Raw genomic sequence first — 12892 nt, 5'->3', positions numbered from 1 at the left:
CTAATGGATGGGGTTGTGTTCCTGTCTTGCTAGTTGTTTGGCATAGGGTGTCCAGCGCTGTAGCTTGTTGGTTGTTGAGTGGAGCTGGATCTTAGCGTTGAGATGGAGATCTCTGGAAGAGCTTTTGCCATTTGATATTTTGTGGAGCCAGGAGGTGTCTGGTGGACCAGTGTCCTGAACTCGGCTCTCCCTCCTCAGAGGCACATGCCAGCTGGAGCACCAAGACCCTGTCAGCCACATGGCTCTGAAGAAAAGGGAGAAAGAAGAAAGAAAGAAAGAATAAAATAAAATAAAATAAAATAAAATATTTATCAAAATAAAAATAATTATTAAAAATAAAAAATTAAAAAGTAATAAAAACAGAAGAAAAAAGAAAGAGTGAAAGAAGAGAGCAACCAAACCAAAAAACAAATCCACCAATGATAACAAGTGCTAAAAACTATCCAAAAAAAAAAAACAAAAGCGAAAAAAAACCCCCACAACAACAACAACAAAAATGGGCAGACAGAACACCCTAGGACAAAGCAAAGTTATACAGACAGTATCACCCAAAGAAGCTTACACGTACACACTCAGAAAAAGAGAAAAAGGAAAGAAATATATATATCTATATTTTAAAAAGGCAGAAGAGCAACCAAATCAATAAACAAATCTACCAATGATAATAAACTCTAAATACTAAACTAAGATAAACATAAAACCAGAAAAAAAAATTAGATGCAGAAAGCAAACCCCAAGTCTGCATTTGCTCTCAAAATCCATCGCCTCAATTTTGGGATGATTTGTTGTCTATTCAGGTATTCCAGAGATGCAGAATACTTCAAGTTGATTGTGGAGATTTAATCCGTTGCTCCTGAGGCTGCTGGGAGAGATTTTCCTTTCTCTTCTTTGTTCTCACAGCTCCTGGGGTTCAGCTTTGGATTTGGCCCTGCCTCTGAGGTCACCCTCTGGCATCTGTTCTTCGCTCATACAGGACGGGGTTAAAGGAGCAGCTGATTCAGGGGCTCTGGCTCACTCAGGCCAGGGGGAGGGAGGGGCACGGAGTGCGGGGCGGGCCTGCGGCGGCAGAGGCCGGCATGACGTTGTACCAGCCTGAGGCGCACCGTGTGTTCTCCCCGGGAAGTTGTCCCTGGATCCCGGGACCCTGGCAGTGGCTGGCTGCACAGGCTCCCCGGAAGGTGGGTGTGGATAGTGACCTGTGCTCGCACACAGGCTTCTTGGTGGCGGCAGCAGCAGCCTTAGCGTCACATGTCTGTCTCTGGGGTCCGCACTTTTAGCCGCGGCTCGCGCCCTTCTCTGGAGCTCCTTTAAGCAGCGTTCTTAATCCCCTCTCCGCGCGCACCAGGAAATAAAGAGGGAAGAAAAAGTCTCTTGCCTCTTCGGCAGGTCCAGACTTTTCCCCGGACTCCCTCCCGGCTAGCCGTGGCACACTATCTCCCTTCAGGCTGTGTTCACGCAGCCAACCCCAGTCCTCTCCCTGGGATCAAACCTCGGAAGCCCGAGCCTCAGCTCCTAGCCCCCACCCACCCTGGTCGGTGAGCAGACAAGCCTCTCAGGCTAGCGAGTGCTGCTCGGCAGAGATCCTCTGTGCGGGAACCTCTCCTGCACCCCTGTTGCTGCACTCTCTTCCGTGGCTCTGAAGCTTCCTCCCTGCCACCCCCTGTCTCCTCCAGTGAAGGGGCTTCCTAGTGTGTGGACACTTTTCCTCCTTCACAGCTCCCTCCCAAAGGGGCAGGTCCCATGCCTATTCTTTTGTTTCTCTTTTTTCTTTTGCCCTACCCAGGTACGTGGGTAGTTTCTTGCCTTTTGGGAAGTCTGAGGTCTTCTGCCACTCTTGAGTAGGTGTTCTGTAGGAGTTGTTCCACATGTAGATGTATTTCTGGTGTATTTGTTGGGAGGAAGGTATCTCCACGTCTTACTCCTCCGCCATCGTTAAGGTCTCCCACTCCTCTGTTCTTACGACAAGCCTAGGAGGGAGGCAAAGCAGGAGCCACTTAATCAGAATTATAATGTGAGGTGAAACTCCTGAAAGCTTTAAAACGGAAAACTCCAAGTGAAACAAATTAAGAAGGTAAAGCTTGGTTGCTGTTGTCAAATCAGCCCCATAGGGAAGGGAGGGTTCAGCACACACAAAGGAGAAAGGAGAAAGAAGAAAGGGAACTAGAATGAGACAGAAAATGATAGTGGGTTGGAGGACCAGAAGGATAGAGGCAGGTTCTGAAATCCAGAGACAAGCTCTGCTGCATGGGCAGTTACTTCCATTGCCTGCAAGCAAGCTGCCCCATTTGGTTGGGGCCACGAATACATATCATTAGAGCTGTGGACTCATCCCCAGGACTGACCCCAGTTTGAAGGGATGGTGATGAGAGCTGAAGTTACCTCCCTGTTGAGTAGCAGCCAGCCTTACATTAGTGTCCTCATACCAAGGGCAAAATTACTGGAGAAGTCTTCCCCAACTGCTGTCCTTATCCAACTCTTACCTAAAGCATTTAAAATCAACTCTTTTCAGCCTGAATGCAGTAATTCTGCATGTCCTGATTTAATCTTGGCTGGCTTTCCCTCTATGACTGTCTTCTTCTAAGCACATACGGGGAAGTACATTTTCCCTTTTAAGCTAGTGTGAGGCAAATAATCCTCAACAATAAAAATGGGATAGAGCATTTGCTACAGTTATTCTAGGTGGATTTTCTAAGCCCTTCTTTTTTCACATTCCTGCCAGTTGCTCTGGGGCCATTTCATAGCTTCTTTTCTCTTCTGCAGAGTACTCATGAATCTCAAATCAGTCCAACAGTGGGTTTGTGCATAACTTGGGGGCCAAACAAGAGTAGCTAGGAATAATTTTTTGGTAGATAAGGATACTGGGGTACTTCTTCCACCATCCAACCTAGGAGGGTACTGTGGTAAGTAACAAGCAAGTGTAGATGCCCTCTTTACCATCAGTCTGCACAGCATGTTGAAGTGGCACCTCCATGATTCTAAACTTAATCTCAAATAATGGTTCTGAATGTTTTTAGAAACTGTCAACCTGTTCAAACTACCTACCTTTTGCTGCAGCTAGTCTTACTTCCTGAAGCTTAGGACATAAATCCACAGTGGTGGTTGTCTCTTGGGTAAACTTAATATCTCAGCAATCTCTGATTTGCTACCCAGAGTCTTCCATAGGCGACTTAGGTTGGAGCTATGATATATATAGTGTCACAATTTAAATTTGCCTGAACAGCAGCTTGAACCATTGATGCTTGATTGAGGGTGTAGGTGGACATCTCTGTAAAAAATCTGTTTGGGGGCTTCCCTGGTGGCGCAGTGGTTGGGAGTCCGCCTGCCGATGCAGGGGACACGGGTTCGTGCCCCGGTCCGGGAGGATCCCGCATGCCGCGGAGCAGCTGGGCCCGTGAGCCATGGCCGCTGAGCCTGCATGTCCGGAACCTGTGCTCCACAACGGGAGAGGCCACAACAGTGAGAGGCCCGCGTATGGCAAAAAAAAAAAAAAAAAAAAGCCTGTTTGGGAGAGGGGTCATCCTAGAGATCCTCTCTACCTGATGACAGAGGCATCAGTGAGAAAAGACCTTCAGACCCTAGGCTGGTCAAAGTAAGATCTTGCAAAAGTTTATTTGCCTTTGGCTCTCTCACAGACGCTTTCCGTGCTCCTTTCTAACCCCTTGATCCTATTTGATGCTCTGAACTTGTGTTAACTCCTGGTTAGGCTACTTCTCCATTTACCTTGTTTGCTCTTAAAGACCACAAACCCAGAATCACTTGATTCCCCATTCCACCACACTTCCATCAAAACCCCTTATTAATCGTTTTAGCTGATTGTGCTTAAGGGAGGTCACAGTCCCCCCTGCCCCGCTTGCACCCCCATCTCCAAGGAGGAGGAGTTTGGCTGTGCATGGATTGGTCAAGCCTGAGGGCATTCATTGGGTCTCATTTTCTAAGATGTAGCAGCTTAGTCAGAATAGCATAATTAAGTGCATTTTCATGGCATTTAGTCTTTCTAGATGCAGCTCCTTCCTAGGGCTTAGAGAGGCAAGGCGAGGGCTGTGTAGAGACTTGCTGTGCTTGGAGGAAGGCCTGTTAGGGTCTGTCCGTCTGTCTCTTTCTTCCTGTATTGCCTATTCTTTCTTTAGATGGTCTGCCCTTCAGGAGGCCAGAGGTAAGAGGTCTCCCTTTCCACTGTGAAAGAATGACCCCACCACTCCCTTTAAACCTAAGTGAAAACTAGAGTAAGACTCAGGGGAAAGAAGGCTACTTCAGCCTTCCTAGTCTGGCCAAGAGGAGTTCTGGCAGGCAGCAGAGCTCAGCAGGGCTTGAGACCCACCTTGGGATTTGGGACCAAAGCCCCATTTCTAATAAAGGACAAGTGTCATTGTCCTCTGTGTATATAGGTTTTTAGACCACTCCTAGGGTGGGATGGCTAGTTGAAACCAGGATTCTGGGGTTCCTGGGCCTTCCTGGGCAAATTCCTTAACTTTTGAAGCTCAGATGATTGTGAGACTTATTCATCTGTAGCTTCATCTCTTCACCTTTCCCATAGTCATCGGAAACAGATGTAAGAAATCTAGCAAACATTTATAACTGTTCATGCTAAGATCCGAATGATTGAAAGTCCACCCCTGCAAGTAGTATTTACGTTTTAAATGGTCAAGAATTAAACTTAAATTTTATTTCATTTATTTGAGTCACAGTGCACAGGGAAGGGAATAATTTTGGGAAGAGTCAGAATTTAGACAACGATAACCTATATTAACATAAATTAAACCATATGTCTATTTGCAGTACAAGGCTAGCCCTTCATTTTTGATCACCCTGAGTCAGGACTGCGTTTTGTAACCTTGGGTAGCGATCATTTTTAAATAAAATTCTGCCTGTTGGCTGTCTCACACACAACATGATTTCATGAGGAAATCCTGGTGTAAGTGTGGGAGGACTGGGATGGGGGTTAGGAGATTCATTATCCTATCTTTATTTATGAGAGAAAGAGCCTTTGGTACTGGAATAAAGGCAGATTGTTCATTTAAATCTTAAATCCTAATTTCAGAGAGTTTTCCACATGCCTAAAATGTTTCACTTTGAAAAGCCAAGCTGAGGACTTTCAATTTTGGGGATACTCCAACAAATGACACTGTTTTGAAATTTTTGTAATCCTTATTGAGTAATTTTGGGCGAACTGTTTGAGCTTTGTTATTTTTGAATAGTCCTATGCACTTCTCTTAAACCTTTTTAAGTCTTCTTCATTGCTCTAACCCAGCATTTCTCAGCATCGCCACTGCTGACATTTTGAGCCAAGCAGTTCTTCGTTGCGGGGGCTGTGCTGTGCATTGTAGAAAGTTTAATAACATCACTGGCCTCTATCTATTAGATTCTAGTAGCATACTCCTCCTCTACCGCCACCCCCTGCAACCTGTTTTGACAACCAAAAGCAGTTATCAGAATTTTGTCAAACTTCAATATGGCCAAATGGCCCCAGTTGAGAACCACTTGTTTATTGGCTCCTCTGGGGATTAACACAGGGAAACGTATTTTGAACTCTGCTGGCATACTCCTGATCAACTGTGCGATGAGCTCCCTGCTTTCTTGGATGCTGTTTGAAAATGGCATTTGTGCCAACACGAACACACCCACACGGCAGAGTATTCGGGGAGCTCATTTCTTTAGGTTTACTCATACCTGGCACAGTATCATGGCAAAATTATTTCAGCGTCTTAAGGAACAAGGTATTAGTTATTCCCCAGTAGCAACGCAGAGGGTGATATGGCTGAACACATGTCATATAATCAGATTTTTAAACCTCCAGCTCATCAATTGATGATGATAATATGCTTGGGCATTGCCCATGTTGTTAACCTCAGCAGTCAAAATAAAGTAATTATACTAATTACAAACCTCTCAAAACCCAGCTCAGTATCCTTGTGCATGAGAGGAAAACTGTGCCACTGTCATTTCGTGTGGTTCTGATGCCCCACAAAGGTTTTAGTAGCTCATAATGGGGCTAGAGTAGTCACTCTGCCAGGGAAAGGAGAATTAGAGGTGAATCCATGGGGAGACTGATGGCCTTTTCACTCAGGAATGGCCCTACACGCTGGAAATAGTTGCGAGTAGCTGGCTGGGCCCGATGGTCTGTAACCAGAGATTTAAGACACACCCCAGCCCAGTGAGCTGTGACTGTCCGAAGTGTTCTGGCTGAAAGAGTCAGTCATCCACTTGAGCCAGATTGCTGAGAGGGTATTAAGGGAAGCGCCAGTAAATGCACAGCTATTGGAGACCTCTATAATGGGAATTGAGGTGACGATGTGCAGACCTGCGAGGTAGCCACATTTTATTACCAAATATCTTGAACTGACAGCCAGGCTAAGTGAGCAAAATGTGGTAGATCTGAAACTAGTCAAGGTAAAGAGAAGCCTAGTTATTGAATCAGAAATGGATATACCATCAGATATGAGTGCTCAGATCTGGGAGCAATGAATGGAAATTTGGATAAGGGTAGAGAGTATTGTAGCTTGAAAAAAAGAAGGAAAGGTATAAATTTCAAATGAATTCTGATAGTTTTTGAAAACCATGGCACTCAAAAATTGTTTGCAAGAATTACGTTCATTGTGGCTTTGAATTTCTTTCATACTCTGACCTAATGAAAGACACCACACTTCCCAGATTTCCTACTTTACAATAATTAGGCTATTATGCATTACCTCAATAGCCAAATGACAGGTCAGGCTTAAAATAATATGTGTAAAACATCTACTATAAGATTGTTACAGCAGTAGGAAAAATGACTTAAATTATTCCACAACATAGCAGCAAAGGGGTGAATAGGGCAAAATGTAGTGAAACAAAGGGACAGAAATTTGGCAAAGCCACCAAAAGCCTGGGAAGACTTATATGGTATAAAAATAACCATGGATCTGACAGACTAAACAATAAAATTGCTCAGCTAATTAGTATCTTACATTGAGTGACTTAAGTGAAGATAAGTTGATGGGAATACTTGACAAATGCACACAAAAATTAACTCAGTACTCAAAACATTACAGAAATAGAAGGAAATTCAGGATTTGAAAAATTAAGTAATTCCAGGAAAACCAAATAAAATGTTCTTGGGTTTGACAATAGCACCAATTAGCTCTCACTGAGTGTGTTCCTCAATTATGATGTGTGATTGAATTGTTGGCAAATGTTTTCAAAGTTCCTAATACTGAATGGGCTGCAGCTTTGTGGTTGTGAGAGAACCAAATGGGGCAGATGAACCATAGAATTGTCAACCTATTGTCATATCTGAACAGGAGGTTACTGAAGCAATCCAAATAACAATTCACTAGAAAGCAGCAGGTTCTGACTTGCAAATAATCTAGTCCAAGAAGCTCCCAATAACACATGACAGTATTGCAAGATGTTTCCTGCAAATACCACGTCAGTCAGACATAAAGGTTGATTCATGACATCTGGAAACATCTGCCTTTTACTGAAAGACAATGAAATTTCAAATTGTGTTAAATATAGCCTGCTAGTATGCTTACCTGCCATCCACAAATCATTGGCAGACATTTGGGGCTGAGAAGATTTCCTCGCATTGTCAGAAAAATCAGGTCATGACTAATAAACAGAAAGTGTGTTATAATTTGGACAAGGAGGTAACAACCATATCCTCAGAAGGGTCAAGGACAGTGAAGCCAATCAGAACTGTCGGGAACTGTGATAGTGGGTACTCAAAAGTGATGGGGTCTGGGATTCCACGTGAATGGATGGGCATATAATGGTTTTCTTTAACAGTTGTCTCTCTGGGGAGAGACCTTAACAGCCTACGACCAGATCAACATCACTAGATTCACCCAGAAACCTGCTATTAACCTAGTGTATCTCTGTCTCATCTAAACCTTGATCACTGCTAATTTATACACAATGCTCTTTTCTAGAGCTTAAACTTAGGAGACAGGAATAACTGGGTTCAAACAGAAGCCGTTCAGTGTGATGTTCCTAAAACATCATGCTTTACTAAGTTTTTTTTTTAACATCTTTATTGGAGTATAATTGCTTTACAATGGTATGTTAGTTTCCGCTTTATAACAGGGTGAATCAGTTATACATATACATATGTCCCCATATCTCTTCCCTCTTGCATCTCCCTCCCTCCCACCCTCCCTATCCCACCCCTCTAGGTGGTCACAAAGCACTGAGCTGATCTCCCTGTGCTATGCGGCTGCTTCCCACTAGCTATCTGTTTTACGTTTGGTAGTGTATATATGTCCATGCCTCTCTCTCACTTTGCCCCAGCTTACCCTTCCCCCTCCCCGTATCCTCAAGTCCATTCTCTAGTAGGTCTGCGTCTTTATTCCTGCCTTGCCCCTACATTCTTCTGACCATTTCTTTCTTTTTTCTTTTTAGACTTCATACATATGTGTTAGCATACGGTATTTGTTTTTCTCTTTCTGACTTACTTCACTCTGTATGACAGTCTCTAGGTCCGTCCACCTCACTACAAATAACTCAGTTTCGTTCCTTTTTATGGCTGAGTAATATTCCATTGTATATATGTGCCACATCTTCTTTATCCATTCATCTGTTGATGGACACTTAGGTTGCTTCCATGGCCTGGCTATTGTAAATAGAGCTGCAATGAACATTTTGGTACATGACTCTTTTTGAATTATGGTTTTCTCAGGGTATATGCCCAGTAGTGGGACTGCTGGGTCATATGGTAGTTCTATTTTTATTTTTTTAAGGAACCTCCATACTGTTCTCCATAGTGGCTGTCTCAATTTACATTCCCACCAACAGTGCAAGAGGGTTCCCTTTTCTCCACACCCTCTCCAGCATTTACTGTTTGTAGATTTTTTGATAATGGCCATTCTGACTGGTGTGAGATGATATCTCATTGTAGTTTTGATTTTCATTTCTCTAATGATTAATGATGTTGAGTATTCTTTCATGTGTTTGTGGACAATCTGTATGTCTTCTTTGGAGAAATGTCTATTTATCTCTTCTGCCTATTTAGGGATTGGGGTGTTTGTTTTTTTTAATATTGAGCTGCATGAGTTGCTTGTATGTTTTGGAGATTAATCCTTTGTCAGTTGCTTCATTTGAAAATATTTTCTCCCATTCTGAGGGTTGTCTTTTTGTCTTCTTTATGGTGTCCTTTGCTGTGCAAAAGCTTTTAAGTTTCATTAGGTCCCATTTGTTTATTTTTGTTTTTATTTCCATTTCTCTAGGAGGTGGGTCAAAAAGGATCTTGATGTGATTGATGTCATAGAGTGTTCTGCCTATGTTTTGCTTTAGGAGTTTGATGGTGTCTGGCCTTACATTTAGGTCTTTAATCCATTTTGAGTTTATTTTTGTGTGGCTGTCAGGGAGTTTTCTAATTTCATTCTTTTACATGTAGCCATCCAGTTTTCACAGCACCACTTATTGAAGAGGCTGGCTTTTCTCCATTGTATATTCTTGCCTCCTTTATCAAAGATAAGGTGACTATATGTGTGTGGGTTTATCACTGGGCTTTCTATCCTGTTCCATTGACGTATCTTTTTGTTTTTGTGCCAGTACCATACTGTCTTGATTACTTTAGCTTTGTAGTATAGTCTGAAGTCAGGGAGCCTGATTCCTCCAGCTCCGTTTTTCTTTCTCAAGATTGCTTTGGCTATTCGAGGTCTTTTGTGTTTCCATACAGATGGTGAAAATTTTTGTTCTACTGTGAAAAATGCCATTGGTAGTTTGACAGGGATTGCATTGAATCTGTAGATTGCTTTGGGTAGTAGAGTCATTTTCACAGTGTTGATTCTTCCAATCTAAAAACATGGTATATCTCTTCATCTATCTGTATCATCTTTAATTTCTTTCATCAGTGTCTTATAGTTTTCTGTGTACAGGTCTTTTGTCTCCTTAGGTAGGTTTATTCCTAGATATTTTATTCTTTCTGTTGCAATGGTAAATGGGAGTGTTTTCTTAATTTCACTTTCAGATCTTTCATCATTAGTGTATAGGAATGCAAGAGATTTCTGTTCATTAATTTTGTATCCTGCTACTTTACCAAATTCATTGATTAGCTCTAGTAGTTTTCTGGTAGCATCTTTAGGATTCTCTATGTATAGTATCGTGTCATCTGCAAACAGTGACAGCTTTACTTTTTCTTTTCCAATTTGGATTCCTTTTATTTCTTTTTCTTCTCTGATTGCTATGGCTAAAACTTCCAAAACTGTGTTGAATAATAGTGGTGAGAGTGGGCAACCTTGTCTTTTTCCTGATCTTAGTGGAAATGGTTTCAGTTTTTCACCATTGAGGACGATGTTGGCTGTGTGTTTGTCATATATGGCCTTCATTATGTTGAGGAAAGTTCCCTCTATGCCTACTCTCTGGAGGGTTTCTATCATAAATGGGTGTTGAATTTGTCAGAAACATTCTCTGCATCAATTGAGAGGATCATGTGGTTTTTCTCGTTCAGTTTCTTAGTATGGTGTATCACGTTGATTGATTTGCGTATATTGAAGAATCCTTGCATTCCTGGGATAAATCCCACTTGATCGTAGTGTATGATCCTTTTAATGTGCTGTTGGATTCTGTTTCCTAGTATTTTGTTGAGGAATTTTGCATCTATGTTAATCAGTGATATTGGCCTGTAGTTTTCTTTCTTTGTGACATCTTTGTCTGGTTTTGGTATCAGTGTGATGGTGGCCTCGTAGAATGAGTTTGGGAGTGTTCCTCCCTCTGCTATATTTTGGAAGAGTTTGAGAAAGAAAGGTGTTATCTCTTCTCTAAATGTTTGATAGAATTTGCCTGTGAAGCCATCTGGTCCTGGGCTTTTGTTTGTTGGAAGATTTTTAATCACAGTTCCAATTTCAGTGCTTGTGATTGGTCTTTCCATGTTTTCTATTTCTTCCTGGTTCAGCCTTGGAAGGTTGTGCATTTCTATGAATTTGTCCAGTTCTTCCAGGTTGTCCATTTTATTGGCATATATTTGCTTGTAGTAATCTCTCCTTATCCTTTGTATTTCTGCAGTGTCAGTTGTTACTTCTCCTTTTTCATTTCTAATTCTATTGGTTTGAGTCTGCTTCCTTTTTCTCTTGATGAGTATGGCTAATTGTTTATCAATTTTGTTTATCTTCTCAAAGAACCAGGTTTTATTTTATTGATCTTTGCTATCATTTTCTTTATTTCTTTTTCATTTATTTCTGATCTCATCTTTATGATTTCTTTCGTTCTCCTAACTTTGGGGTTTTTTTGTTCTTCTTTCTCTAATTGCTTTAGGTTTAAGGTTAAGTTGTTTATTTGAGATGTTTCTTGCTCTTAAGGTAGGATTGTATTGCTATAAACTTCCATCTTAGAACTGGTTTTGCTGCATCCCATAGGTTTTGGGTCGTCGTGTTTTCATTGTCATTTGTTTCTAGGTATATTTTGAGTTCCTCTTTGATTTCTTCAGTGATCTCTTGGTTATTAAGTAGTGTGTTGTGTAGCCTCCATGTGTTTGTATTTCTTACAGATTTTTGCCTGTAATTGAGATCTAGTCTCATAGTTGCAAAAGATACTTGATATGATTTCAGTTTTCTTAAATTTACCAAGGCTTGATTTGTGATCCAATATATGATCTATCCTGGAGAATGTTCCATGAGCACTTGAAAAGAATGTGTAGTCTTCTGTTTTTGAATGGAATGTCCTATAAATATCAGTTAAGTCCATCTTGTTTAATGTATCATTTAAAGCTTGTGTTTCCTTATTTACTTTCATCTTGGATGATCTGTCCATTGGTGAAAGTGGGGTGTTAAAGTACCCTACTATGATTGTGTTACTGTCGATTTCCTCTTTTATGGCTGTTAGTATTTGCCTTATGTATTGAGGTGTTCCTATGTTGGGTTCATAAATATTTACAATTGTTATATATTCTTCTTGGATTGATCCCTTGATCATTATGTAGTGTCCTTCTTTGTCTCTTGTAAGAGTCTTTGTTTTAAATTATATTTTGTCTGATATGAGAATTGCTACTGCAGCCTTCTTTTGATTTTCATTTGCATGGAATATCTTTTTCCATCCCCTCACTTTCAGTCTGTATGTGTCCCTAGGTCTGAAGTGGGTCTCTTGTAGGCCACATACATATGGGTCTCGTTTTTGTATCCATCAGCAAGGCCGTGTCTTTTGGTTGGAGTATTTAATCCATTTACATATAAGGTAATTATCAATATGTATGTTCCTAAGTACATTTTCTTAATTGTTTTGGGTTTGTTATTGTAGGTCTTTTCCTTGTCTTGTGTTTCCTTGCCTAGAGAAGTTCCTTTAGCATTTGTTGTAAAGCTGGTTTGGTGGTGCTGAATTCTCTTAGCTTTTGGTTGTCTGTAAATCTTTTAATTTCTCTGTCAAATCTGAATGAGATCCTTGCTGGGTAGAGTTATCTTGGTTGTATGTTTTTCTCCTTCATCACTTTAAATATGTCTTGCCACTCCTTTGTGGCTTGCAGAGTTTCTGCTGAAAGATCAGCTGTTAACCTTATGGGGATTCCTTTATGTGTTATTTGTTGTGTTTCCCTTGCTGCTTTTAATATTTGTTCTTTGTATTTAATGTTTGATAGTTTGATTAATATGTGTCTTGGCGTGTTTCTCCTTGGATTTAACCTATATGGGACTCTCTGTGCTTCCTGGACTTGATTGACTATTTCCTTTCCCATATTAGGGAAGTTTTCATCTATAATCTCTTCAAATATTTTCTCAGTCCCTTTCTTTTTCTCTTCTTCTTCTGGGACCCCTATAATTCGAAGGTTGGTGTGTTTAATGTTGTCCCAGAGGTCTCTGAGACTGTCCTCAATTCTTTTCATTCTTTTTTCTTTATTCTGCAGTAGTTATTTCCACTGTTTTATCTTCTAGGTCACTTATCCATTCTTCTGCCTCAGTTATTCTGCTATTGATCCCTTCTAGAGAATTTT

The sequence above is a fragment of the Delphinapterus leucas genome, chromosome 13 (assembly GCF_059928025.1).
Source record: "Delphinapterus leucas isolate spDelLeu-1000000601 "Yukka" chromosome 13, BTC_Dleu_Yukka2, whole genome shotgun sequence".
NCBI lineage: Eukaryota > Metazoa > Chordata > Mammalia > Artiodactyla > Monodontidae > Delphinapterus > Delphinapterus leucas.
The sequence above is the reverse complement of the archived record's forward strand: the minus strand, read 5'-3'. Positions refer to the sequence as shown.